Source organism: Cebus imitator, unplaced genomic scaffold, assembly GCF_001604975.1.
Source record: "Cebus imitator isolate Cc_AM_T3 unplaced genomic scaffold, Cebus_imitator-1.0 Scaffold338, whole genome shotgun sequence".
Taxonomy (NCBI): domain Eukaryota; kingdom Metazoa; phylum Chordata; class Mammalia; order Primates; family Cebidae; genus Cebus; species Cebus imitator.
The window spans coordinates 700,924-707,152 of record NW_016107653.1 but is presented as its reverse complement, the minus strand read 5'-3'; the positions used below and the strand labels follow the sequence as shown (position 1 = coordinate 707,152).

The 6,229-nt window shown below is 41.4% G+C and overlaps 1 protein-coding gene across 1 annotated transcript in view; it reads right to left on the bottom strand.

The window, feature by feature from the left end:
• The window catches only part of TDRD9 (tudor domain containing 9), a 115,246-nt gene that overhangs the window by 107,790 nt on the left and 1,227 nt on the right, over positions 1–6,229 (bottom strand). The window lies entirely within an intron of this gene.

Sequence of the window (6,229 nt, the reverse complement as noted above, 5' to 3'; positions counted from 1 at the left end):
GGACTCCAAGAGGAAGAGGGAGAGAGGGGTAAGGGCTGAAAAACTTCCTATTGGGTACTACGTTCGCTATATAGGTGATGGAATCAATAGAAGCCCAAACCTCACCATCGCCCAATATATCCCTGTAACAAACCTGTACATGTACTCTGTGAATCTAAAATAAAAATTTTAATTTCTTAAGAAAGAAACTTCTTTAGTAGCTCACTATTAATCTTGTATAAAAGCCAACTGAGAACATTCCTATCCCGCTATCACAGCCACCAACACAGCAAGCTCAGCGCTACCTTCTAAGACAACAGGCCTGTAAACCAGGCACTCACCACTGATTCAATGGTACCAAAACAGTTAAAGAGAAAACTTTCCCTTGAAATTTCAACAGAATGCACCAACTTAAGTGGGCATTCCCTGCTACTAAAATAAATCAGTGGTAGCAATAAATAAAGCAAACAATTTATGAAATACAGGTATCAGGAAAAGGGGCAGCTTGCCTCTGCTCAGGATGCATGATGCACTTCTCCACCCTCTTGTAAACCTATGCCCTGCTCTCTTCTGCACTGCAAGTTCTAGACCTCTGGTCACCACTTGACAAACTGACAAATCAAAACTCACGGAAGACAAACTTTTGCTGGAAAATAAGTTTTACTTCCAAAATAAACTCTTGGCCAAATTTAGCATCACATTCATTCCCCAATCCCCCACCCCCACCCCACGACTCACCTTCCCTTCCTTTCAGCCTCTTGTTTCTGTCCCAGCATCTCCTGCTCTGTGTCACCTTCAGCCTTTCCTAATAAAACACACAACCAAACTTCTCTCTTGATTTCCTACATCTTTTCCCTACATAGATTCCCACTTTCATGATTGGTCTGATAATATCTATTTAAAATGATGCTATTTTCCCATATTTGAATGAAAGTATGTGGTCCCAGTTCTCAGTTATATAAACAGAGGAGCCAGATCTGTCATACTCTCTCAAAGCAAAAATAGCTTCTTTGTGAGTAGCAGTGTTCTTCCTGAGACATTAATGGCCCCTAACTCAGGAAAGCTAAGTCCTGCCTAGATGGCTTTTTAATCTTCTAATCAACCTCACTAGTGATCGCCAAGTTCACTAAAACAGGGGTTTTCTTTCCATTATCACATCTCACTTTCCTTCCATTACTCTTCTCAGTGCTATGGTAATTACTGATGCCTTCTTGTTTTCCAGTTAGTATACCTAGGCCTTCTTCAACATAATGAACAAAAGGGAAGAGGATCCTTATGACTCTTGTGAATTAGGACTGAGAGGGAGAAGCCCCCAAGTTCAGACACAGCAGGCTGACAGAAGGAGAAGTAAGTATTATAGTTAGGGACAGAGTGGGAGTGAGAAGCTGAGGAAGAGCTATTCAAAGGGGAAAGAAGGTGACAAAGATTCGTTTAGAAAGACGAAAAAGGCAGCAGCCACATTCATTTTGCTAAAAGACTTCCAACCCTGGCTCACATGCTGCTCAACAAGCCCTGTTACTTTGACAATATTGGCTTACATTACTTGATTATATGCACTTTGAAGGTTGCTACTTAAAAACAGAAATTTTACAAGAAAAATGCCAAAAGTCCTAACAGTACTAAAACCCCTTCTCCATGTAACGCAAAACACAAGCTGACGTTTTTAGGTCCCTGGCTGAGGCAGACCCAGCACAAATCAAGTCCTGCTTCCACTTATACTGCCAAAGGGCAGACAGGAAACCAAACAGCAGAAACATTCACAGCTGTATGGTTCTTGCACCTTTGCATTTGCAACCGAGTAAGAAGGAAAATCATCGTGGATAATTTAAGGCAAATCAACAAACTACATACAGCAAGACAAAAATCCAAAAACGGCATGACAAATAGCTCAACCTTAAAACTGACCATTCTTATTTTCTTGCTATCTCTTTATCCTACATGATTAAAAATGCAATATTTTACATGAACTGGGAAAAGCTGGAAGCCATAAAAATTTCCAGCTCTCTTCACTAAGCCACTCCACAATATCATCATCAATCAAATATGGAATCTAACCAAAAAGTTCAGCACTTAGAGGTTCTAAACAGTATGTAAGGAATTTTAACTGATAGGTATTATGTCAGCTCATATGGTGAACTTAAGACTTATCTTAAAATCTAGCCACTATAAACATTACAGAAAATAAGTTTAATTACTGCATTACTGATTTAAACATTCTTCAGTATAGATAACTATATATTACTTTCTCCAAGCATGGACTAGTATTCTGAACACAAAATTAACTTGACAGAAGAATAACGCTTCCCTTTCAGTTATCAGACATTCCACAAAGGCCATTCTCTTAAAATCAAAAGAAAAGCTAAAAGGGGTAAGAAAACAGCCACTAAATATATCGCCACATTTAAAAGGAGGCAGCAATGCAGAATTTAATTATGATCTAAAGACACTATCCCAGGATAAATTTAAATTGTCATGTGAAAGCAACAGAACTCTTCAGGAGTCCACAGTCGAGAACCAGGCTCACATTGTTAGGAAAGATTTCATTTATCAATGCAATTAAATCTCAATTTTTTTAAATGATTAATCTTTAACTATATAAAATGATTCTAATGTAATCTACAGAAATTCACTGAATGCATGTCTTTGGATTTCTATTTAGAAGTAGCTTTTTAATACTTATAAGTGAAATAACACCTGTATCAGACCAAAATCAAAAGCGTTTTGAAGCAAAGTAGTTTTTAACTGGATATAACAAAACGTTCATGTTGAAACCTGTGGCACTGGACTAGAATTAAAGGCATCAGTGTAATCTTATGGTTTTAATAAAAATAGACATAAAAATAGCTTTGTGTCTGTGTGTGTGTATGTATATATATACATACACACACACACCAATAACCTGACCTCACTTTTTCAATGCTCCAGAGGCACTTCTCCACTTCAAAACATTTAACAGGCATGTTGGTGGCACGCCTATAGTCCCAGCTATTCAGGAAGCTGAGGATGGAGGATCACTTGAGCCTAGGAGTTCAAGGCCTGCCTGGGCACATAGCAAGACCCTATCTCAAGGAAAAAAAAGTGGACAGCACCTCTCTGCCACCTTTGGCCCCCTCTCCGCCTTCACCCTGTGTCCAAGGCATCACCAATTCCTATCCGGTTTGTCCCTCAACTGGCTCTCCTCCTCAACTGCCATCCCCTGTCAAAGACACCATCAGGTCTCACATGGACTCGGGCAATTCCTCCAATTCTACTCAGGTCCACTCTGGCCCCCTCCAATCAATTCTCAAAAATATGACAAAAGTATTCCTTGTAAACACAAATCTAACCACATGACACCCCCTTCCTCCCTTTCACAGTCATCCCAAGAAAAGCATGAAACCTTTCATAGTTTCCCACTGCTCTGAGTATTAAGACCAAAATTCTTAGTTATAGCCCACAAGCCCTGTTATTGGTCTTGCCTATCTTATCCAAGCTCATCCAATACAAGTGTGTTGGTTTTTTATTGCTGCTGTCATGCATTACCTCAAACTTAGTGGCTTAAAACATGCATTTATTCTCTTACAGTTCTGTTAAGTAAAGGTCCAGGGACAAGAAGGACAAGGTGTTGGCAAAGTTGCTGGTTCCTTCCAGAGGCTATGTAAGAAAGAATCTATTCCCTTGTCTTAGCCTGGAGAAGCTGCCTGCATTGGCTCATGGCCTCTTCCTTGCATCACTCCAACTTATGACTTTTGTTATCACATCTTCTACTGACTGCTCTTCCTGCTTCCCTCTAGAAAAACCCTGTGATGACACTGGGCCCACCTGGAAAATCTTCCCATCTCAAGATCCTTAACTTACATCTACAAAGACCCCTTTACCACGAAGGTGACATATTCACAGGACCTGGGCATCAGGACATGGACTCTTTGGGAGGCTATGAGCCTCCAGCTGACCCTGCCTAGCCCTCCCACAACCACTGTCTACTCTCCAGCAGCACTGGCCCCTCTTTCAGGGCTGGGACACCAGGCTTGCCCCCAGCACAAGGTCTCTGCATGCATTTCCCTCCCCACACCCCCACACTGCCTAGGTCAAGTCTGCTCATCCTCCAGCTCTAAGCTCGCTCAACTGTTACTTTCCTGACACCGCAGTCCAAGTCAAATCCTTGTTTTATGACCTTATAGAGCTGCCTTTCAGATAACTTATTTCCAAAAGCATTTATTTATGTAACTGCATGATTAAATGATCATCTCTATAATGATCAGAGATGATCAGAGTTAAAAAGTCTTTTTTACTTGTCACATCCTCATTGCCTCATACAGCCTCTGGAACACATCTTGATAAATGTTGCTGGCTGAGCAGCCAAAACCTCCACAAGTAGCCAAAGCCATAGCTGATGTGACTGCCCAGAGAAAAGCCCCAAATATATTATGACACCATGGATAGAAAGCAAAGAGTAGTTTCATATATGAACTTAAAAGTATGAGAACAGACACTTTGAATTACAGGCATTCATTTGTAATCCAGCTAGTCCTAAAGAGTGGCAATCCATCCAGCATGCTACAGGCCCAGCACACAGGGTGCACTGGGCTCCTGCCTGTGCCCCCAGGCAAGTATGTGAGTGTGACAAGAAGGATCACATCACACAGAGTCATCTGGAAACTAACTAATGTGCTTTCCAAACAGAAGCATCAGATAATGACTCTTTCCACAGTAACGCATATGGCTACTTCATACCCCTAAAGCTGCACAATACTCTTTCTCTATACAAATAAGCAAAGTCACCAATCCTCTGTTTACTGGCATTTAAGAGATTCTTAAGACTTCCCATAGGGCCAGGCGCGTAATCGCAGCACTTTGGGAGGCTGAGGCCGGTGGATCACGAGGTCAAGAGATCAAGAATATTCTGGCCAACACGGTGAAACCCCGTCTCTACTAAAAATACAAAAAAATTAGCCGGGCATGGTGCCACATGCCTGTGGTCCCAGCTACTTGGGAGGCTGAGGCGGAAGAATCACTTGAACTCAGGAGGCGGAGGCTGCAGTAAGCCAAGATTGCGCCACTGCACCCCAGCCTGGTGACAGAGCAAGACCCCGTCTCAAAAAAAAAAAAAAAAAAAAAAAAAGACTTCCCATAGATAGGCCAGGCATGGTGGCTCACATCTGTAATCCCAGCACTTTGTGAGGCCAAGGCGGGCAGATCATGAGGTCAAAAGATCGAAACAATCCTGGCCAACATGGTGGAAACCCTGTCTCTACTAAAAACACAAAAATTAGCTGGGTATGGTGGCGCGTGCCTATAGTCCCAGCTACTCTAGAGGCTGAGGCAGGAAAATCACTTGAAACCCAGGAGGCAGAGGCTGCAGTAAGCTGAGATAGCACCACTGCACTCTAGCCTGGGTGACAGAGACTCCGTCTCAGGGGAAAAAAAAAAAAAAAAAAAGACTTTCCATAGGTAAGTAACAATTCAATAAACATTCTTATAAGTACAACTTTGTACTTTTCTTAGCATAAGCAGAGATTGAACCAGACATAAAATACACTGTGAATGCTCCCTTCCGGTAATACACTGGATTGTTCAGACAAAAATCTTCTTCCTGAGGTCAACTAAAGATGTTAGATGAAATACACAAACTCCTCCTTAAATGCACCGAAGGGTTAATGAGATAGCAAGGAGACATCAGGCCAAAGCCTGTGATGAGGCAAGAACACAGAAAGGGAGGCAAAGAACCAAAGGCTGATTTTATCTTAAGGTGACAGAGCAAGAAGAAATTAACCAGAATAGAGCATAGTGACCAAAAAACTGAAAAACACAAAATTAAATGGAAGAGTGGGGCATAGATGATGGCTCAGAACTTTCCTGGACTAATTAAAAGATACCAATTGGTATAGTCAAGAAGCCTATATCAATCCCAAGAATAACATGGATTAATCCACTATTATGTATCAGCTATATTTCACAGTTTTTAAAAGGCTAAAAAAGAAAGTGTTGCTTGAACCCACACTTGTACCCCTCACTCTGAGTACACATACGAAGGATGGCAAGATGGGAGGAAGAGCTTCTCAACTCAACTGGAAGAAATCTATGATGGATGACCTCTCATAAAGCAAAAAAAAAATCAAAAGGTAACTTCTATCATATAAATAGGGCCTGGTGCTAGTAAGATCACTTGCTCAGAAAAAGAAACTTCTACTCACAGAAAGTAACTGTGAACTCTGAACTCTGAACAGTTGTACTCTTGGGGACTAGGAATTTAAGAAGGACCTTTTAGCCG